This window comes from Diabrotica virgifera, chromosome 6, assembly GCF_917563875.1.
Source record: "Diabrotica virgifera virgifera chromosome 6, PGI_DIABVI_V3a".
NCBI lineage: Eukaryota > Metazoa > Arthropoda > Insecta > Coleoptera > Chrysomelidae > Diabrotica > Diabrotica virgifera.
The window spans coordinates 163,354,807-163,379,405 of NC_065448.1; the positions used below are offsets into that span (position 1 = coordinate 163,354,807).

A 24,599-nucleotide genomic window follows, 5' to 3' on the forward strand; every position below is an offset into this window, starting at 1 on the left:
ATAGGATATATAGGATATATATATTATATTTTATAAACGAAAAATAGGATTTTTCTGGGACGCAAAAAGTAATTATGTTTTTGTTTACCTTGTTCGCAATTACTATTAGAGAAGTCATAATAAAACTTTTCCTGCAATATAAATTTAAAAAAGTGATATTTAGTACAAAAGAAAATTTAAACAAAAGTGGATTTATTTGGTTTTGCTTGAAATTACTGGATTTATTTCATTTTGCTCACAACTTTAGTAGCAAGAATTAACAAAAGTACTATTTTTATTACTAATACATAAATCAAAAGCATATTATTGCGTTTAGTAGACTAAAAGCACATCCAATAAATAGTGCATTTAAAAATGAAGTGCAAACTGTTCTTCTAGACAGTCACACTCATTTCTTAGCCCTTCTTCTTCCTGAGGTACTTCCTTAGTATGTTCAACTTTATTATTTTCACATAAAAGATTAGTGTACCTACCACAAAAATGTTTCGTCACTTTTCCACTCCTTTACAAATTGTTGACTTCGGATAGCAAATAAACTACATACTTTCCATTTTTGTAAATTGCGCGCCTAAGTTCAGATTGGGCTTCAAATCGATAATGCTGAAAGCATGAAATTAAAATATTAATTTCTTTAATTTTTTGAATCTGTGTTTTTCCCAAGCAGATTCTATTTAAGTGTGATATTCCAACAATCTTGTTAAGGTAATTTTGCAGAAGCGAATCAATCAACGACAAAATATGTGACCATCCATATTACATCGTCGCATCTCTAAGTACCATCCCTAATACCATCTCCCTAGTACCATCTATTCGTCGAATGAAATATTTGCATATTTTTGCAAATGCGTATTTTTGGATTTATTTGGTTTCGAATAAAAAGTGGATTTATTCTGTTTTGCATGAAAAATTTAATATCACCATTAAAATTCAGTAGGATTTATTCGTTTTTGCACATACCTATATATTTTTATATATGGTGTAACACAAAATGATCCGATATTGGCCACTAACGAAATTTTCGTAAAAAGTGGATTTATTCGATTTTGCTTGAAACCTCCTCAAATATCCAGTATCTTCTTGATCATTTCTTATATTGTTTTTCTGAAGCTATTTCCTTGTGGCATTTTTATAATTAAGTATTTTCTATGGGAAATAAGCCACAACTTTACTAAAAAATGAATTTATTAACGTTTCGAAGCCCAAATCGGGTTTCGTTGTCAAAATACAAAATACTATTAAAATAAACAAAAATGTTGTTGCTAAGTAAAAAAATTCTTCTAATAACTTATTTTATCTGACTCATTTATATTGGTAATTCAGACGTATATTATATATTTTAAAGTAGAAGACTTTAAAATGATATCGCCAATATTTATGAGTGGCGTTCCTGGGACGATTTTACTAAAAGATAGTTCATTCGATTACATGAAATCAATCCCAACTCAAGAATATTCGTCGCAAAAAAATTATAGCATGTGATCTGTCTTTAAAAAGACAACCAAATGCAACGATGACAGTAAAATTCTCGCGTTAGAGATTCCATAGTAAATCACGAGGGAAAACAAGGAAAAAACAAATCAAATCACAACATCAACGTTAAAAAGGGAATCATTCAATCCTTATATGATAGAGCCAAAATTACTTGTTCTAACGAAAATTTATTTTTAAAAGAAAAACAATTGTTAACATCTGTTTTATTAAAAAATGATTATCCTTTATCGTTTATAAATAAGGAATTGACAAGATTGGATCGAATGGAACAGAACAACTTAGAACGGGATCCTACAACATTCACAAGAAATAATACGAGGAAAAGAACAATACCATATTATATAAAATCCGTATATACTATCCATATATATAAATCCATATATACTATCTTAAATCCATATATACTATCCGAGAAACTTAAAACAATCGGGCAACCGATTGAAATCTAGTTATGTTGCAATGTAGCCCTCTGTATAGGGATTTTAATAAATATACCTTTTATAAAGGATTTTTTATGGTTTTTTTAAGTTTTAAAAATTCATTGAACAATAGCCATAAAAATATTTTTTCCCATAATTGGAAAATAGTAAAAGTGTCCGACTATGTCGGATTTGCTATTCCAAAAGAATAATTTCAAGGCAAAAGATCGTATCCGTAGTGTAGATAACAAAAAGTGTTACAGAATTTCCCACAATAATACAGAGATCTCTATAGTCTTAAGGTAATAATAAATAAGAAGTGAAGGTTTGATTAATTGTTTTTACTAATTCAAGTTCATTTCTTCAGTTAACATTGTCTTTTTTCTCTTAACGCAGCAAATATGGTAATAGGTAGTAATATAAAAGCATATAATTCTTGGTAATTTGTATTCTGATTTCAACGCTGTGAAATATACATTATATTGCCTTTTTGCAATTCAACTGTTATTTCTTATGATGTTGGAGGTATTTTTTTCAGTATTTATCTCTGAAGAGTATATAATATGTAAGGCTGAATTAAGTCCCACTATTATTCTGTTGATCAAATTGTACAATTATAAAATTAATTGTTTTTATCTAAAATATACCAGATCAATGCCAAAGTTTATTGGGGGTTAGTAAATGTAAAATATAAACTAATGGACAAAAATTTTTTTGCGCTGTAATCTATAGCCCTCGGTGTCATATGAATAGAATTTCTCTTCCAAATTTAAATCTTATATGGGCTATATGGTAGCCAATATAATTTTTAATTTGAATCTCATCAATGTAAGTAGGTAGGTACTCACCATTCTAGCGACATGAAGATATGCGTTATCGTACAGTAGTACGAATCTGTCATATTCAATATGCTTGGCAAATGGTAGGTAAAACATTATCTTGTAAAGTGCTTTTAATGTACACGTCAGGTATTATTCACCCAATTACCTCCTCAAGCTTGATATGTCTTTTCAAAGAAATACCTAAGCCTTAGCACTATGCCACCACCACCAAAATTAACGCTCTGTATGAGGTTACAACTGGTATGCTGTTCACCATATGAAAGCGAGCTTAACAAAACTTCATCTACAGAAGAGTAGTTGGCGCGATATGCCAGTTATAACCTCATACGCGCTAGTTTTGGTGGTGTCTGTGTATGCATAGTATAGTGCTATGGAGCGGTATTTGTTTTGAAAGGACATACCGAACGTGTGGAGGGGATTGGGCGCATGACAAATGACATGTACATTTAAAACCATTTAGAAGGTCATGTTTTACCATTTACCAGCCACATTGGATATGACAGATTCGCATATCCGTTTATCGCTATAATAGAGAATACTTAACTTGATGAGATTTAATATATTGACCGCTATGTAGCCCATATTAGATTTAAATTCAAACGAGCATTTATATGACACTTTAAAATATTGCATTCGGAAAAGAAATCCTATTTTATGACACCGGAAAGCCCATTTTTGTCCATGAGTATATTACATTTTGTAAAAAAATGACATTCATCATATGACGACCTTAATCAAAGTTGTTGTACACGAACCCGAGATGGTCTCTGAGTTGGTACCACCAACCTAAGTAAAAAGGGGGCTTGCCCCCCCCCCATAATTATTTTTTATTTTTTTGGACAAACTGTTGCTTTGAATTTCATATGATGTAGAACCAAAATATACATTCAACCCTAAATTTTCACTTTTCTATCACCAACCGTTATTATTTTAATAGCCATCTAAATATTACCTCTTCTATATAAATAAAAATGAATGTTTGTATGTATGTATGTATGTATGTATGTATGTCTGTATAAAGACATACAAATATCTGGGAACCTGGGTTGATGATAAAAATGACCAAAGCAAAGAAATTAAAGTCCGAATTGAAACTGCAAGGCAAGCATTTATAAAAATGAAGACACTGCTTACAAACAAAGACCTTCAGTTGCTTCTCAGATTGAGGGCTCTAAGATGCTACATATTTTCTATATTACTATACGGAATGGAAGCTTGGACATTGAAAAGGCAACATACAAGAAAAATAGTAGCGTTCGAAATGTGGTGTTACAGAAGAATGTTGAAAATTCAGTGGGTTCAAAGGATTACCAATGTTGAAGTGCTACGACGTTTAAATAAGGATTTAGAAATTATGAACAGTATAAAAACAAGAAAACTAGAATATTTGGGTCACATTACCAGAGGAGAGAAATATGAGCTGCTGAAAGTTATTATGCAAGGAAGGATCCAAGGAAAAAGAAGCATAGGAAGAAGACGCATCTCCTGGCTGAGGAACCTTAGAGAATGGTTTAACTGTAGTTCATTACAACTGTTCAGAGCAGCAGCCAACAAAGTGACCATAGCCGTTATGGTATCCAACCTCCGCTAGGAGATGGAACTTTAAGAAGAAGATGTATGTATGTATTATGTATGTACCTTATAGACTCACAAATTATGCATTTCATCATATGATAACCTTAGCAAATTTGTCGTTATGGCGGGGCGAAAATCAGGATCGGGACGAAATTAAATTAATATTACGAATTAAAATTAAATAAAGCGAGCGATATTGTAAGATTTGTGAAAAGTCAAAGACTGCCATAGCTGTGATATCTCTAGAGACAAGAAGATACAAAAACACTAACGAAAATATTACAATAGAAGCTGACACACTGACAAAAAAAGAAGGTCCAGAAGGAGATGGTTGTTTGACTTAGAAGACGACCTGATAACTATCCATGTAAGACAATGGATAAGAAGGACATAAAGGAGGTCTAAATGGAAGGACATGGCCAGACAGGCAAAGTTTATTCATGGTTTTGATGTCAAAAGAAGAAGAACCGTGTTCGATAACTGACCAATTACATATTACTAGACCAGTTATCCCCGCAAGGCGTCTACCGGTGTCACTTCTTACTCAGTAAACAGCAATATATTTGTTGATGTATGTATCAACGCATAGCAGTGACGTTTATAATCGCAAGTTTTTTGGGAGTTTGCGGAAAACTTTGAGTGTCCATGTTTCTCGCAAGGAAAATTAATCGTGCCTTAAAAAACCGCCATCGTTTAATATTTACGTACCGCAAAAAAATATATATTACTTATCAGAATGAATTAAATAGATATATTTACATTAAGTAATACATACATTATACAAGGTGTCCAGAAACTCTACCGACAAACGAAGACAGGAGATTCCTCAGATAATTTTAAGACAATTTAACCCAATTCACCTAGTTAAGGGAGCTAGAGCTCTTTGAGGATGGCGTCATGAAATTAGTTTTTCTTAAATACCTCCAGAACGCTTCTATTTAGAAAAACAAAAATTGGTATGCATATTTACTATTCAGAGATGAATCGATTCCATCCATTGCAAATTTTTAGTACCGGTCATAGGCGTCCGTTTTGGGTAGAGAAACGGGTGTTTTATCGCATAACTTTTTTGTCCTTAACTTTCATGCATTTTTGACACCGGATTATTAAATTAGGAGGTATTCTAGTACTAAAAGGTACTCTTGCTTTAAGTCGGTAGGACACCCCGTTTTCTAGAAAAATCGATTTGAAAGTTTTTCGTTTTTGTAATTTGAAAAAAATTGAAAGAACTTTTCAACAAAAAACGAAGTATTTTAACAACATAAAGTAAGAGTAAGTTTTAGTACTCGAATACCTCATAATTTAATAATCTAGTGTCAAAAATGCTCAAAAATTCAAGACAAAAAAGTTATGATATAAAATAACTGTTGACCTACCCAAAACGGACGCCTATGACCAGTACTAGAAATTCTCAATTAACGAAATCGATTTATCTCTGGAACATAAATAAATGTAACAGTTTTCGTCTTTCTAAACAGTTTTTTTTTTTGAATTTTTTTTTTAATTCAAAAAGCGAAAAATTTTCAAATCGATTTTTCTAGAAAACGGTATGTCCTACCGATTTAAAACAAGAGAACCTTTTAGCGCTAGAATATGTCACAATTTAATAATCCAGCGTCAGAAATGCATAAAAGTTAAAGATAAAAAAGTTATGCGATAAAATAATCGTTGCCCTACCCAAAACGTACGCCTATGATCGATACTAAAAATTTGCAATGGATGGATTAGATTTATATCATGAAAATAAATACGTGTACCAATGTTTGTTTTTCTAAATAGAAACGTTCTGGAGTTATTTAAGAAAAACTAATTTCAATACGCCATCTTCAAAGAGCTCTAGCTCCCTTAGGAAGCATTTTCGGACTAAAAGAATTGGGTTAAATTATCTTAAAATTATCTGAAGAATCTCCTGTCTTCGTTTGTCGGTAGAGTTTCTGGACACCCTGTATTTTTGAAGTATTTTTTGATTTCCTGTTAATTTTAATTTATTGAACTTTGACACATTATTGATTTATTTCTAAGACGGTACGAAGTTTGCCGGGTCAGCTAGTTACTAAATAAAACTAGGATATTGCTTTTTTATTTTTAATATTCGATTTAATATTTTTTGAATTATATAATAATAATAATAATAATAATAATAATATTATCGTATGGTATCGTAAGATGTTGGATGGTTTCTTGGGCTTGACATCCATATCGGCATCTGTCGTTTTGAACCTGAGGGTCTTTGATGATATATTTCAGGTAATTTCTCGTTGGTATAACCTGATCTTGAATGGCCAGTAATGAACCTTCCGTTTCAGGGAACATCTTTCCTGATGTCAACCAGTAGTTCGACGCTATATTGTCGACGTAATCTTGGCTGACCTCATTGGGATGCCGCCCGTGCAGAGGTTTACCCATCCAGGCGCGCACTTTTTCGTCCTTAGTAAGGTGGTTTATGCGCATTTCTGGTTCCATTCTGGCCATTTTGCATATCGAATCCTCCGGGCTGTACTTTTCCTCTGACTATATTTAAAATACGGCACTTGTCTAGTCCAAAGTGCATACTAATATCATTAGAAAAAGTTTCTACAGTTTTTAGCATCTCGTCGAGTTGGTCTCGAGTGGAAGCCATTAATTTCAAATCATCCATGTACAATAAATGATTAAGCTTCGCCACCACATTGTTGTTATTTTTGATGCTAAAACCTGCATCTGTGGAGTTCAATAGCTGAGATAGTGGGTTCATAGCTAGACAGAACCACAGAGGACTCAACGAATCTCCTTGAAACAGGCCCCGGCTGATTGCGATATTTTCAGTTTCGATGTTACTTTCACCAGGTATTTGAAGGTGAATTCTATTTTTCCACTCTGTCATTATATGTTGTAAAAAGGTCACTATATTATCATCGACTTTATATATTCTCAATATATCTATAAGCCATTCATGCGGCACTGAATCAAAGGCCTTCTTGTAATCAATAAAAGCAGTAAATAGGTTCCTCTTTTTGGAGTATGCTTGATTAGAAATGACTGAGTCGATGATAAGTTGTTCTTTGCAACCCATGGAACCCTTAGCGCATCCTTTCTGTTGAGGCTCTATGATATTGTTCAGAGCACAGTGTTGGTAGATACGCCGGGCTACACAGGATGTGACCAATTTATACAAAGTTGGAAGACAAGTAATTGGGCGATATTTTGCTGGATCTTGGGTGTTATTTTGATCCTTCGGTATTAAATAAGTGGTTCCCTGAGTTAGGAATGATGGTATATCCTGCGGATTAGAAATAACATGATTAATTAGTGTTGATAAGCATTCATGAGTACTCCAAAACTTCTTGAGCCAAAAGTTTTGAACTCCGTCTGGTCCAGGAGATTTCCAGTTATGAAGCTCTTTGATGATATTTGAGATTTCTTCAGTGGTGAAGGGTTCGTAGAGAGTAGTAGTGTAGTGTTGGCAGTTCTGTGCCGTATCTTCTATCCATCCAGCATTGTTGTTAAGAGAAGCTGGTGTGGAAAGTTGATTTCCCCAAAACTCATGAATTTCTTCTTGGCTTGGGTAAGACTTATCGAGATTGTCTACGGTGGTATTGAGTTTTCGATAGAACGCCTTCTCAGCAGTCTCAAAAAGGGCATTGTCGGATTTTCGGTTGTTACTCACTTTGTACCTTCTTAGTCGTCCTGAATAAACTGAGAGTCTTTGTTTTAATGTATCTAGGCATTGTTGGGCTGTGTTGTTTTCTGGATCGAATCTTGAGTGTCTGGGAGTATTCCGTATTATTTCTTCAGCTCTTCTGATGACTCTTGTACTTCTTACACCTCGTATATATTCTGTGACTTGACCAATATCCCTACGCAGTAATTCAATCTTTCCGAGCAGTCTTTTTTCCCAGGGTGCAATTCTGCTACCAGTCCTTCCGTTATTAGTACCCCGTCGTGTTCTGATCTTAATGCCCATTACATTAGCAATTGCTGTTGCTGCACAGTAGATTAGCATGTGCAGATACTCTAATGTGTGGGCTTCTACGACATAATTGGGTAGGACTTCAGTGTTCACAATTTGTAACAGCACACCTAGTCTCTTACAAGAGTTTATTCGTGGTAGCGGTGGTCTGCTAAGTGGGTTTGTTCCATTAAACTCTTGTACAGCACGTGCCATTTCGCTTACTAGGTTATCATGTAGCTCGTTGTTTTCCTGCTCTGTATTGTCAGGTTGAGTTTCTTGTATGGCAAGCTCAGGAATCTGCTCATGAACTTCATTGGGGACTTGATCTTCAATTACAACATTGTTATGAATCTCCCGTTCGACTTCGCTTCTGATGGTATTGCGTCTAGTCTCTGGGATAAGGTTGTTTCTTATAATTACCCGGTATTGGTCTGATACTCGTTGCTCCGATACTTGAATATCTGGGTACTCCCTGCAGAATTCGGCATACAGCTGTTGTCGGTAGCCGATTGTTTCTTGACCGAGGTTTGTCACCTTGTAGTAGAAGCGCAAAATATTTTCATTAATGGACACAGTCCATTTCATGCGCTGCCTCGGTCGTCCCGCTTGAGTGAGCGCCGGCTGATGATCCAGCGCAGCACCTTCGGCGGGTGGAGCTCTTGTTGTTGTTTGGCTCGCTTGTGGTTGTGGTTGTGGTTGGGCTGTAGCTGATTGTATGACAGGGGCCCGCCTCCTCAACACCCTGCCACCGACGTCCCGCATGCTGTCACGTCCAGCGCCGGCTCCAGACGTGCCCTGGCGATCCCCAGGCAGCGATCCTAAACATAAATTATTATTCTCCATTCTCATGGGTGTGCATTTTATACCTACTGCCAGGTGTCAGTTTTTGTTCCACGGCAAGTATCCCTGCTACTCTCTGGGTATTGGCGCTACGAATACCCAGAAAGCATCCCCCATTCGCAGGGGGCCGCGCCTGATAGAAGAACTGACAAAAAACTCCCACAGGTTATCGTATGGCATTTTTGCCGGGGAGATCCTTTCGGATTGTTCCGGCGCCATCTTTAACCCTGTTTTAAGTAACTGGTGTCGATGTACACTAGCCCATGGGGAACGACGGCTTAAGGTGCTCTCCGAGGCACAGTGAAACGGCTCGTATCATTTTTAGAAATGAAAATGGATTGTTGTTGGCGGGGCTCGAACCTGTGTGCTCTGGCGCATGAGGCCAGTATCATGCCGCTGAGCTACGGCCGTTCCCTTTTTGAATTAATTGTGTTCAACAATATTAGCTTGGGCCTGGGACTTCAAGTTCTCTTCAACTTTATCCATGAAGATAACATTTAGGAGAATATATTTGTTATTTTATAGAATATGGCTCAAATATGAAACCTTTCGCTTCTTAATGAGACCTATGTTACATGGTCCATACATAGTACTCTAAGCAACCCTTTTAGTTTTAGACACTGCATTTCGAAAGCCTCCACATGATTCAGAGATCTAACTTTAAGTGACAAGGTGTCACTACCGTACATCATGATAGGTCATGTAGTACTTTAAGACCCGGATTCAAAGCGTTAAATGAGCTTCACGGCGAAAGAGATATTAGTCAAATTTAACGAAGGCGCTTCTAGCCACTGTTATTTTTATTTTCACCTTCAGGTCACTGTCCTACTTGTTGTTTAATGTAGCTCCAAGGTAATTAAATCTTTCAACCCATTCAATAGCTCTATTATAATAGTTAGTTATATTGAACTGAATTTCCGCATAGGGTTGTCTGCTGATTATCATATATTTTGATTTTTGCTATGTTGATTTTACGCACATACTCCTCTCCCAACATGTTTCTGATGTTCACTAAATCTTAGAAGCTCCTCTATATTGTTTATTATTATGACCGTAGCTTCAGAATATCTTAGGTTATTAAAAGGAAGGGCATTAATTTTGATGCATTTTTCGTTCTGTTGTGCAAGATGAGATATCTTTTCTACATAAATGTTGAACAGTAGTGGGGAGAAACTACAACTTTCTCTTACGCTTTTACTTTCCTCGATTTCTTCTGTATATAGGGTGTTGGTGATCCTTAGTTACCGTTTTTTAATTTTATCTTTTCTTTGATCATAACCTTTCTGCACCAGCAACTTAAAAAATGCCTCTCTTCTTCCCAAGCCATTTTTGAAACCAAATGGAGTGTCTGCTCTTGTTTCTGAACATTTGTTATAAATAAGCTCATTTAGATTGTAATGAAAAGTACTAGCTTTTTATATACTAGTGTAGTAATTCGCATTTAGTGTTACCTGTAACTTATTGCAGGACTTAAGTACATTACAGTAAAGTAAAAGGTTTGCCCCTATGATTAAAAAAAGTAGATTCTTTTATTATAAGTTGAATTTTAGATTATTTTATTGTATGCATTTTATTTTATTTTCAGATTCTTCTGTACCGCATAATCTACCAGAGGTTCCAAAAACTGAAAAAGATTACACAGAAAATCCAAATATGAGTGAAAATTTTTCCAATGTCTCTTCGTCAGATGGAGGAAATTTTGGTAGCAGCCTTACGGAATACGAACAAAAAATGCTTTTTTCTTTAAAGTGAGCTTTTTCAATTTATTATTATTCGTACTTAAGTAAGGCTGGTATAAAAATTGTATGGCCATTGCTGTGTTATTTTTGTATCTTGATTTTGAACAAACCAAAATGCCATTTTTGTTGGTTGTTAGCAGATTGTCAAAGCAAGATTATACTATTCGGCATAGGTTAACGGTGTTTCTGTTAACAATTTCACACAGTGTAAGTATCTGATCATGAAAACTCAGCAACATATTAACGCAGGTTTATCGTACAATAATTGGTTACAACATAATACCATTGATACTTTACTACAGAGTAAAGGTTTAAAAGTATCTGTGAATTGGTTAAGATATTTGAAGTATTACAACCCGAGAAACTTTTATCATTTCCAAAATTGTAAAAAAGCAATTCAAAAGATTGACTGCTACTGCTAAATACGACAAAGACATTATTTCATTTCAGCTATATAAACAGTTACTTGCTTTAAAAATCTGCTTGCAAAGCGAAATGCACAAAATTCAATCTGTTAAAGAACTTACAGAATTATTACTGATAAAATATAACTTCCATGGGACAGAAACTACCAGACTTGTCGTTACTGTCTACAGAAACCGAAAATGTAAAGAAATTTTAATTATATTCAGTTACGGACGCGTTTATATACAAGTTTGCCAAACAAAAGGCGAGAAAAGTTCATTTTTAAATTATTTGGATAACATATTATTGGCTGGCAAGAGCATTATTTGTATTTGTAGTTATATTTGAGGCTAGCAGAATAACAGTGCCCTAAGCCCAAAACCGAAGTTTTGAGATTAATGAAATGTTTGCATTCGTATTTTCAGGCAACAGTTGTAAAGCAGCAATAAATTATGTAGCGCCATCTAGCCAAATAGATAGGATGTGAAGGCCCTGTTAATTGTAAGATTTAATGTTGCTGCTTTTGTTGATATATTGATCTAAACATGCTCAATTTGTGGTTGCCTCTGTTGCTCTGAGGGTCTCTTTGTAAACCTTATAACCTTATTTAATAAATATTTTATTCAATACAAGCGTTTTTGCTTCTTTTGTTAAACATTTTTTGAGCATTATCCCATATCAGTCGTACAAAAGGGCCCCGCGACCATAGATATAATAACCTGTAGATCAGGCTAGTTATCGGCCGCTGTGTGCATCGAGGTGTAACGCCGATATCAAGGTCGCCATTGGTCAATATTCATTTTGAGTGGTCTAGCCATCTTTGTCCGTCATATGAGCGGTATCGCTTATTAAAAAAGATAGATAGACCACCGATCGACTGCCGCGCGTTACGCTTTTTTGCTCAGTATGCCTTGTCTACGGTTAACATGTCTGCCGGCGACAAACTATGATACGGGGCCCCTATGGGGTTAGTCACGCCACTGCAACTAACCCAAAAATAATTAAGTATAAAGTTTATAAATTAAAGTGTGCTAAAGCACTAAGATTTCCTTGTTTAACTAATTATTATATGCATATACTGAGCAGATTGTAAATTGAAATACATAAATAAAAAACTATATGCAAATCAAGTAAAAAACATAGACTTAAATCTTAAATAACATCTGCACTTAAAGTAGCGTAAAATTGAATTTCCGAAAAGGTTACATCACCTCCAGTTATATTTTTAACTGCAAATTAGTAACAAAAAGAACAATAAAACATTAGGTGCAGACCCAGCCATGCAAACAGAACAGAACAATACCGTATGAGAGTGGCTGGTTATTTATGGGAATGAGTAAGGTTGCACTTTGTAGGTGTCAAGTTACCAGGTCAAGTTTATGAGTAAATGTTTACTATTATTTAGCGTTCGCTAATAAATAATATCGCGAATAATAAAATTTTTCTTATAGGTATAATAATTATTATTTCAAGCAGTAATACCTATCGTTATGTAATTGTTGACGTTTATGGAGGTTTTTTAAAATGGTAATTAAAAATAATATCTAAAAAATTGTAAGCTAATACACACTTCTATCATCATGGCATCTACATTCCTAGCGGAGTTGCCGCCCTATTTGGGCTCTTCCGATTCATTTGTCGCGGTGAAACAGTATTAGTCTAAGAGCTAGTGAACCCTTCGACTAACGGTCGTCCTGTAAGGCTAGAAATTTTTCTAGTGATAATTCATAGCACACCAAGGCTAAAAACCATGGCCTGGCAGGCCTCAGCGGTGCACGTGTGTCTACCAGGTGAATCGAAAAGTGAAAATTTAGGGGGTAAAATAAACTTTCTCCTGTAAGGTTTAAATTTAAGTATGTGTTTAAGTAAGTCATTTAAAAGAAATGTGTACAATGACAGGCGATTCTGAAGAGCATAAGACCTTGCCAGGCGAGGGGAAAGATTAGGGGTTTTTCCTAAATTTATTTTTTTTTGCATCGAACAATTTTTTTTAAGTTTTTTTGGATCATTCCAAACAGAAAAGGTTTTAAGTGATTTTTCTCTTAAGTTAATAGTTTTTGTTATATAAGCGATTGAAAATTTTGAAAATTGCGAAATCGACCATTTTTAACCCTAAATCGGACATTTGTCTAAAAATTTCAAAGTTGCCAAGGTAGGTAGATATTCCTTAAACATTGAATGATGAAATTCCGAAGAGTTTTTTGCAATACAACATCGGAAACCCCTTTGTTTTTTAATTGCTAGTCAAGCGGACGCGACACTGTAGTATAAGTGAGGACGTTTAAGTTGGCATAAATTCATTATCTCGAGAATGGGCAAATTTCAAGAGCAATCCTCAGACAGGTCGATTTTTATTTTTAAATTAGGACTTTTTTATATTTTTAATACTAATGACGTCATCCATCTGAGCGTGATGACGTGATCAATGATTTTTTAAATGAGAGTAGGGGTTGTGTGATAGCTCATTTGAAAGGTTATTTAATTTTATATTCACTAATATAAACATTAATATAATTATTTATACAGGGTGTACAAAAACAACTTTTTCATTAAATTAACTTTGATTAAATTTGACAAATAGAAGAAAATTTTTTTTGTACACCCTGTATAAATAATTATGTTAATGTTTATATTACGGAATAGAGAATTAAATAACCTTTCAAATGAGCTATCACACAACCCCTACTCTTATTTAAAAAAAGCATCGATTACGTCATCACGCCCAGATGGATGACGTCACTAGTATATATATATATACCAAAAAGTCCTAATTCAAAAATAAAAATCGACCTGTCTGAGGATTTCTCTTGAAATTTGCCCATTCTCGAGATAATGAATTTATGCAAACTCAAACGTCTTCACTTATACTACAGTGTAGCGCCCGCTTGATTAGCAATTAAAAAAACAAAGGGGTTTTGGATATTTTATTGCAAAAAACTCTTCGGGATTTCATCAATCAATGTTTAAGGAATATCTACGTACCTTGCCAATATTGAAATTTTTAGATAAATGTCCGATTTAGGGTTAAAAATGGCCGATTTCGCAATTTTCAAAATTTTCAATCGCTTATATAACAAAAACTAATAACTTAAGAGAAAAATCACTAAGAACCTTTTCTGTTTGGAATGATTCAAAAAACCTAAAAAAAATTGTTCGATGCAAAAAGAATAATTTTAGGAAAAACCCCTAATCTTTCCCCTCGCCTGGCAAGGTCTTATGCTCTTCAGAATCGCCTGTCATTGTACACATTTCTTCTAAATGACTTACTCAAACACATACTTAAATTTAAACCTTACAGGAGAAAGTTTATTTTACCCTTTAAATTTGCACTTTTCGATTCACCTGGTAGATACACGTGCACCGCTGAGGCCTGCCAGGTCATGGTTTTTAGCCTTGGTGTGCTATGAATTATCACTAGACAAATTTCTAGCCTTACAGGACGACCGTTAGTCGGAGGGTTCACTAGCTCTTAGACTATATGCATTAACATTTTAGTTGTGTGGCTTGGCGTCTTCTACAATATTTCTCTATTCGTTCCTGTTTTTGCTTATGGTTGTCCATGTCATTGTCCATTCTGTAATACCCATCTTCTTAAGGTCGGAAATTATCTGGTTCTCCCATCTCGTTTTCTAATAAATATCTAATATCGCGAATAAATTTTCTGATATAATTGTTATTAATTCAGTTAATTTGTATTCTACGAAGCCCCTAGTTGGAAAGTTTTGGGGTAGTTCTGATTTCTTTCATTATATATGTATTCTGGGCTGCTGAATCCGAATATGAGGTTTGCGGACAAAATTTCGTGACGGAACATTGAAAAAATCACGAAAAAGAGAAAAATTTCTGCTTTTTCCCGCTTTTTTGCTTACATCTCGAAAACTATTAGCTTTTAGTAAATGGTCTGTTAACATAAATTAAAGTATTTAAAATTCTCAACAAACATCACTATTTACTTTTTTTCAGACCAACTGTTCGGTCTAAAGGGCAAGTTAAAAATGGACAATTTTTAACGGGCTCTGCAAACAAAATAAAACTTAAAATACCGTGATTATTAGTATTACAAAAATATAAATACAGAACCAATTAAAATACAAAATGTTGTTTAATATATAATTATATGATCCGTTGTCTTTTAGAAGGTCCTGGCTCTGGTTCTGCGGTGGCGATGGGTCTCGATATATATTCTCTGGAAAATAAAAGAGATGGTGTCAGTTCTGAAGGAGAGGTGAGGATTGCAAAATAGATTGTGAGATTAAACATATCTTCCGCACTATGCTGAGGTTCTTCGATGTCATCATGTCCTGGCTCAGGGTCTGATTGCTCCATCGTCAGCATCAGGAGTCGTTCTACTGGAAAATAAAAGAGGTAGTGAGGTACTGACTTATGATCATATATCAAGGAGAGATGAATGATTACGAAATAACCTATGAGATTCTACATACCTCTGTCTCTTTCTTCAGTTTCTTCTACGTCTACATCATAGCTGTCTTCCGGGGCTTAACATTATCACACAGTCCTTCGCATGATTTGCAAATTGGAGAAAAATGGAAGTCCGCCTTCCTGCATCCACAATTGCATTGGCAGCCCTTTTTACATTTACAAGAAATATGCCGTAGTAGTGAGCTTGGTGTAGGGTCCAAAGTGGTTGACATTGGTACGAGACCACTAGAAGTTTTTTTTCAACCCCACTCACCTTTATCCTTTTGTTGCTCCTCAGGTGTGGCTTGATATAAGAATAACCTTTGCTGCACTTGCACTTGATAGTAAACTCTAAACTCTAAATTCTAAACTCAAGTGAATGCTCTCGTGCAGTAGTTTCAGTATATAGGGGGTAATAAGGCAATGTTGGTCTTATTTTTGTATTGGAAAAGACTGCAAGACTTGTACACACTTCTAAATAGGTCAAAACGGCAAACAGGTGTATGTTTTCAAAAAACTTTTGACAGTGTGTAAAAAATATTTTATTATCAGCTAAGTACTTTCGACACATAACGTGCCATCATCAGAGCTTCCTAAAAGGACATATTTAAGATAAGATTTTTTTTTATATAAAAAATGAGTGAAAAACTTACGTCCTCTTATAAAACCTTCATAGAAGAGCAATTGCTAAACGACACAATAAAAAACATGGATACTGGGCAAAAGCCACAGATATAGGGTATAATAACCCTTTAAAGTGAATAAAATCACATCTAAATTCTTTTAATAATTAATAAGACAACATGGCTGAGTCAAACCATTTTGAGCCCACGTGAACAGCAGATCAGCTGAGGAAGACTGTCATTTATTAAAATGATAAAGAAGGAACTACAATCTTATGCGACCTCTATGTTCATAAATATTAATTAAAAATTGAAAATGACTAAAAAGCCATGTATAGGTTAAATGAATTTAAAGTTAAGATACTAAATTTTAAAGTTAAATTTTTAAAAAATTTCTATTATTACTACTGAAGTGAAATGTTAACGTGTATATTAAAAGTTATCAAAATTCTTCCAAAAAACAAAACTGTTATAGTTTGACCAAGTGTAGAAGAAGTTAGATGAAATCATACCTAGGAGAAATATCATTTAACAAGCTCCGAGTTCGAAAGCTGTTATTAAAAAACTCGAACTTATTAAATTTCGAACTCTGAGCTTGTCAAATGATATTTCTCCTAGGTATGATTTTATCTAACTTCTTCTACACTTGGTCAAACTATAACAGTTTTGTTTTTTGGAAGAATTTTGATAACTTTTAATATACACGTTAACATTTCACTTCAATAGTAATAATAGAAATTTTTTGAAAATTTAACTTTAAAATTTAGTATCTTAACTTTAAATTCATTTAACCTATACATGGCTTTTTAGTCATTTTCAATTTTTAATTAATATTTATGAACATAGAGGTCGCATAAGATTGTAGTTCCTTCTTTATCATTTTAATAAATGACAGTCTTCCTCAGCTGATCTGCTGTTCACGTGGGCTCAAAATGGTTTGACTCAGCCATGTTGTCTTATTAATTGTTAAAAGAATTTAGATGTGATTTAAAGGGTTATTATACCCTATATCTGTGGCTTTTGCCCAGTATCCATGTTTTTTATTGTATCGTTTAGCAATTGCTCTTCTATGAAGGTTTTATAAGAGGACGTAAGTTTTTCACTCATTTTTTATATAAAAAAAAATCTTATCTTATATATGTCCTTTTAGGAAGCTCTGATGATGGCACGTTATGTGTCGAAAGTACTTAGCTGATAATAAAATATTTTTTACACACTATCAAAAGTTTTTTGAAAACATACACCTATTTGCCGTTTTGACTTCTTTTTGTATGACGAAGATACGTATTGTATGTATCTCAAATCGGATTCAGACTGTACCTTAAAATTCAGATTGGTGTCTTTTTTTCTGCCATATTGAGTTATGAGAAACATGTTTGCTGCTGTGGATAGCTCATCTTGATGTTCATTAGGGTCTTTAAAAGCCTCAATGATTGGTTGCAAGTCTGTGGTGTTCTTCTGCAGTACTTTTAAGGAATTTCAGTTTCTTGTGATTAAACAATGCAGAAGTAGTATCACAACCACCCCTCGCATGTAGAGATACGATATGGTTAATTAGGGTTTTTTCAGCAGTCAGATGAGGGTTGTAGAAGCATTGCGAAACCTTTCCTTTTCCTGGTTTCAGATTTTCGTCCTCGTCCACTGTCACATGTTCATTTAACGGTGCCATCTCAAGAGCTGTTGTGATAATTAGGATATCAGCATCCTCCAGAGCTTGCTTTGAATTAATTTGTGCATCATGAAATTTTTCATTAACATATAATAATATATCAGTATCAAAAAAAAGCTAGAGTATTTGGCACATGTAATGAGAGGTCCCAAATATAGGTTGCTGCAAAATATTGTGCAAGGAAAAATAGCAGGCAAACGTTGTTCAGGACGAAGAAGAACATCATGGTTGAAGAACTTGCGAGATGGGTATTGTGTTGATACAAGCATGCTATTTAGGGTAGCAGTGAATAAAACTAAGATAGCTATGATGGTAACCAACGTTCTGAAAGGACATGGACATGGTACATGAAGAAGAAGAAGAAGTAACAAAATAATTCCACTATAAGACACTAGGAGAAATTTATCAAATGTATTCTAATAAAAACTAAAGTTTTGCAATGTACAAAGTGGGTTTTGCAGAGTTTTGTAAATAATCAATTTGCACTTTACACCGAACGGTTCATCTGAAAAAAAATTAAATGGTGATATTTGTAGATAATTTTAAGTACTTTAATTTTTGTTAACAGACCATTTATTAAAAGTTAATAGTTTTCAAGATTTTAGCAAAAAAACGGGAAAAAGCAGAAATTTTTCGCTTTTTTCGCGATTTTTTCAATGTTCCGTTACGAAATTTTGTCCGCAAACCTCATATTCGGATTCAGCAGCCCAAAATACATATATAGGGTGTCCCAAAAGTAGTGGAACGGTCGAATATTTCGCGAACTAAACATCGGATCGAAAAACTGAAAAAAATGTGTTCAATCATTTTCAAAAATCTATCCAATGAGAATAAACACCAACCCCCACTACACCCCCTGGATGTGGGGTGGGGGGTAACTTTAAAATCTCAAATGGAAACCCCAGTTTTTCTTGCAGATTTGGATTCGTTACGTAAAAGTAAGCAACTTTTATTCAAGACATTTTTTCGAACTGTGGTAAGATGGCGCTATAATTGGGAAAAACGATTTATCTTGATACCATAGGTAAATTTTAGAAACGGTCTAATATCTCGAGAAATACACTTCCAAATGAGAAACCAAAAATCAGGTTTTTAATATTTTTCGAAAACCTATCGATAAACACCAAACCTACCCCTCCAACCCACACCCTGTAGATGGATTGGGGGGTAACTTTAAAATCTTAAATAGCAACCCCCACTTTTATTGAAAATTCGACTTCGTCATGAAAAATTATGCAACATTTATTCAAAATATTTTTTTAAATTGCTGATAGATGGCGCTAATAAATCGTATTTTTCCAATTAAAGCGCCATCTATTAACAATTCCTAAAAATGCTTCGAATAAATGTTGCTTATTTTTTCATGATGAATCCGAATCTCCAATAAAAAGTAGGGGTTGCTATTTAAGATTTTAAAGTTACCCCCCACCCCACCTCTGGGGGGTGGGTTGGAGGGTCACGTTTGGTGTTATTCTTATTTGGAAGTGTATTTCTCGAGATATTAGACCGTTTCTATAACTTACCTATGGTATCAGGATAAATGGCTTTTCCCAATTATAATTATAGCGCCATCTATCCACAGTTCGAAAAAATGTCTTGAATGAAAGTTGCTTACTTTTACGTAACGAATTAAAGCATGCAAGAAAAACTGGGAGTTTCCATTTGAGATTTTAAAGTTACCCTCCGGTACACCTCCAGGGGGTGTAGTGGGGGTTGGTGTTTGGTGTCATTGGATCGATTTTTGAAAACGATTGAAAACGTATTTTTCAGTTTTTCGATCCGATGTTTAGTTCGCGAAATATTCGACCGTTCCACTACTTTTGGGACACCTTGTATAATGAAAGAAATCAGAACTACCCCAAAACTTTCCTAGTCAAAACACAATTTTATTGAATCATGTTATTTATTGCGCTTAACACTCTTAACAGGTCTTGTATAGGCGTAGGGCTAAAACGTTTACATTTCTGATTAGATTTTATTTTACTCTTTTAAATTGTGTTTAAGTTCACTTCAGTCTCTTTAGGTATACAATCCTTCACCACTTCCCTCTATATCCTTATGCCCAATGTTCTTTCCATCTCTCAATGTTCCTTTTCTTCAGGTCTTGGTACACACTGACCTTCCATATTTTTCTTGGCATGCCTTTCCTTCTCTTTTGTATTGGTCTTCGTGAGAGTATCATTTTTGGCATTCTTTCGTTTCCCATTATTTCGATGTGCCCCAAAAATATCGTATTCTATGTGCTTTGATTGCCGTTGTTATCGCTGGCTCTTTATACAGTTATTTTAATTCTTTATTAATTCTGCTTCTCCACTGACCTTCTATTTCTCCTCTCCCATTTTTCTAAAAGATCTATTTCTGACTTATTCAACACTCATGTTTCGCATGCGTATGTTACTGTAGGTTTGATAACTGTCTTGTAAATTCTGATTTTTGTTTTTTCTGGAGAAATATCTTGATTTCAATAATGTTCGTAATGCTCCATACTTCATATTTCCTTTGGCTATTCTTGCATTTATCTCCTGCTCCTCATGTCCATTTTCATATATTTTTACTCCCAGGTAATTAATTTCTTTGACTCTTTGTAACGAGTTTTAACTCTTTAACTCTTTTAAACGAGTATGTTTTTTCTCCATAATATGATGTTACATATTTTCTCTTCCTTTTTGGGTCTGTCTCATTATCTTATATTCTTTTTCTTCATTTATTTTAAAGTAAAAAATTTTTGGCTTCTTTAATTATGTTTTTCATTAACTTTTGTAGTTCTTTCTTGCTTGCGGCTAAAGAGTCAGATCATCTGCCAATGCATTGGTGGGATGCAAATATCGTTTCTTGCATGTTTATTCTTCTCTTTCTGATTACTCCTTTCAATGTTAGATTGAATACAGTTGCTGATAATGGGTCTCTTTGTCGTAATCCTTTTTTGATTTCAAACCTTTTGGATGTATGCATTTTCCATGCTATTTCGTTTGTTGTGTTTTCCATCGTCATCCAATTCCAATTTCAGATGTTTATTTATGTTTACTGTGGAGGTTGAAACTGTCCTGTTTTTTAGGCCTGGAATCCGCGTACAAAAAAAAAGTTGATTAATAACAAGCTGAAAATTTTTTAATAGCTTAACGATGTCTAGTATGACAAATTTTAACGTACGAGAACACTGGAACAGGGGAAGTTTTAATTGTGGAACAGGTTACGGATTTCGAACGTCAGACTACGAAAACGTCTTATGTATTTTGTTGGACAGAACTTCCAATTGATTTGGTACTCTTTTAGTCCAAAAAGCCACTGCGCATCCGCTAGCAAAAATATTCCGATTCGGATTTTTTGCACAATCTTACTCAAAAAGGACCCCTTTTAACAAATTTGCATGTTTCCAGGTCCAAAAGTGGGTCAAAATTTTTGTAAACGTTTTTTTTCTTGTTATTTTCCTAAAATTATTTTTTTGGATCGAACAAAGATTTTTTGGATTTTTTGGATCATTTCAAACAGAAAAGGTCTTTAATGACTTTTCTCTAAAGAAGATAGTTTTTGATATATAAGCGATTAAAAATTAAAAAATTGCGAAATCGACCATTTTTAACCCTCAAAAATTATGGGAAAAACTGAAAATTTCGATGTTGCCAAGGTAAGAAGATATTCTTTGAACATCGATTGATAAATCCCGAAGAGTTTTTTGCGATACATTATTGAAAACCCCTTTGTTTTTTAATTGCCAATCAAAGGGGCGCTTTAATTGCCAAAAATTCAAAAGATTGATACAAATATGAGAGAAAAATTTTTTGTATGAACATGTGCATAAATCATTAAATTATCATGTAGTTTAACTAATGTAATGTAACGTCAAGTAACGGATATTTGTACATACATAACAATACCCAAAGCATAAATATCGATTCCTCGTTGTTAGAAATTCCCCGTTGCATGTATATGTAACATGCGTAAATATATCTGCGGAAAAATATTTCGATTCATTTTTTTTTCACCATCTTGCTTGAAATATCCCCTCTTAACAAATCTGTATGTTGCCAGGATCAAAAAGTCAAAAAAAATTTTAACATATGTTTTTTGTTTTTTCCTAAAACTAATTTTTGTCCATCGGACAATTTTTTTAGGTTTTTTGAATTATTCCAAATAGAAAAGATTTTAAGTGACTTTTCTGTAAACGTGATAGTTTTCGATATATAAGTGATTGAAAATTTAAAAATTGCAAAATCGGCCATTTTTAACCCTCAAAAACTATGTGAAGCAACGAAAATTTCACGAAGAGCTTTTTGCAATGAAATATCGAAAACCCTTTTGTTTTTTAATTGCTAATTAAGCGGCCGCTACACTATTTTCAACCGTTGCATGTACACAACATTGTATGCAATATGCGTAAATTTATGTGCGGAAAAATATTCTGATTCAATTATTTTTTCACCATCTTGCGTAAAAAGTTTCCCTATTAACAAATTTGCATGCTGCCAGGGTCAAAAATGTGTCAAAAAAATTTTAAACAATTTTTTTAAACTTAAATAATTGTTCTCCGATTACATATACACATGCAACATGCAACGATTGAAATAGTGTCGCTCCCGCTTGATTAGCAATTAAAAAAAAGGGGGTTTCGATATTACATTTCAAAAAGCTCTTCTGGATTTCATCAATCGATATTCTTAGAATATCTACGTACCTTGGTATCATTGAAATTTTCGGTATTTTAGATCGTTTTTGAGGGTTAGAAATGGCAGATTTTGCAATTTTTTAATTTTTAATCGCTTATATCGCGAAAACTATCACATTTACAGAAAAGTCGCTTAAGGTATTTTCTATATGTAATGATCCACAAAACCTAAAAAAAATTGTTCGATGAAAAAAAAATAGTTTTAGGAAAAAACAAAAAACGTTAAAATTTTTTTTTACTTTTTGATCCTGGCAACATACAGATTTGTTAAGAGGGGATATTTTCAAACAATATGGTGAAAAAAATTGAATCGAAATATTTTTCCGCACATATATTTACGCATGTTACATATACATGCAACGATTGCCAATCAAACGCCCGCTTGATTGGCAATTAAAAAACAAAGGGGTTTTCGATATTGTATTGCAAAAAACTGTTCAGGATTTGATCAATCGATGTTCAAAGGATATCTTCTTACCTTGGCAACATCGAAGTTTTCAGTTTTTCACATAGTTTTTGAGGGTTAAATAGGGGCCGATTTCGCAATTTTGAAATTTTTCATCGCTTATAAGTCAAAAACTATCAACTTTAGAGAAAAGTCACTAAAGACCTTTTCTGTTTGAAATGATCCAAAAAATCTAAAAAAAACTTTGTTCAATGCAAGAAAAATAATTTTACGAAAAAAACCAAAAAAAAACCTTTAAAAAAATTTTGACGCACTTTTGGACCTGGCAGCATGCAAATTTGTTAAAAGGGGTCCCTTTTGAGTAAGATTGTGCAAAAAATCCGAATCGGAATATTTTTCCTAGGGATGCGCAGTGGCCTTCTGGACTATTTCATTAAACTCTCATGCAAAAATCAGATTGTTATTTATCACCAATATAATTCCTGCCATTTGACATGTTCTACGTGTCGAACTTAAAAAAATGCCCAACATATTTGCCGGACAAATATCTTTCCATATATTAGGTATATTATATACATAGTTTGCTATTGAATAAACTTAAAAAAAACCTCCTGGTTTTCACAATCATAAACTTGTCCGGATGACACGTTCCACAGTTAAAATCAGGTTCCACAATAAAAACTTCCCCTGTTTCAGTGTTTCCATACATCAAAATTTGTCCGACTAGTCACCGTTAAGCGTTTAACAAATTTTTAGCTTACTTTATTCAACTTTTTTTGGTACGCGGGATCCAGGCCGATTTTTGGAGGTCTCCTATTTCTTTACATGAGTTCTCTTGCTTAATTTTTCTTTTTTGAGTTTGTTGGTTTCGTGGTACTTGTTAAAATTTCTATTTTTATATTTCCTTCGAACTTTTAAGAAATCTAGGATTTCCTTTATAATCCACTTATTTTTTGCCAATATTGTAGTTGTTTTCAAACACTCCATTAGAGGTTTACTACATATAAAATGTAGAAATTGTAAAGTAGAAACAACCACAACGTTGGTAATGTATAAAGAATAAAAAAATATAAAAATGAATCCAAGAAAGAAGATTTTAAAAATCAATCAAAGAAAAGAAAATATCGTGTAAAATTTACCACAGATTCCATAAAGCAGTCAAAGTTGCTCATAATCAAAAACATTGGCAGACAAAAATGATCAAGCTAATGAAACTTAACACGTTACCTGCGGGAACAGTTTTTAAATAACTTCCTATTTGACGGAACGAGGTCGTAAAGACCTCGTCACATAACTTCTTATTTGGCGGATAACATTTTTTTAAAATGTTCCCGACCTGCTAATGTTGTAAAATGTTTATTTTTGAACCGATTTTAATGTTATTGGTACCGTTTAAATCCTTATAGATTCTTCTAGTCAAATTATTTTAAAACAATTTGCGAGCTTGATTTGACCCCTAACCGCCATAAAGTACGATTTTTACCCATTTGACAACTACGAGGTCAAATAAGCCTCGTGTTTTCATGGGTTTCCTCGTGTTTAATATATTTCAACAATATGTACGAAAAAAAATGGAC

The 24,599-nt window shown here is 33.9% G+C and overlaps 1 protein-coding gene across 6 annotated transcripts in view; it reads right to left on the minus strand.

Annotated features, from left to right (window-relative positions):
- The window catches only part of LOC114328375 (uncharacterized), a 985,491-nt gene that overhangs the window by 483,344 nt on the left and 477,548 nt on the right, over positions 1–24,599 (minus strand). The gene's annotated exons all lie outside the window — the stretch shown is intronic.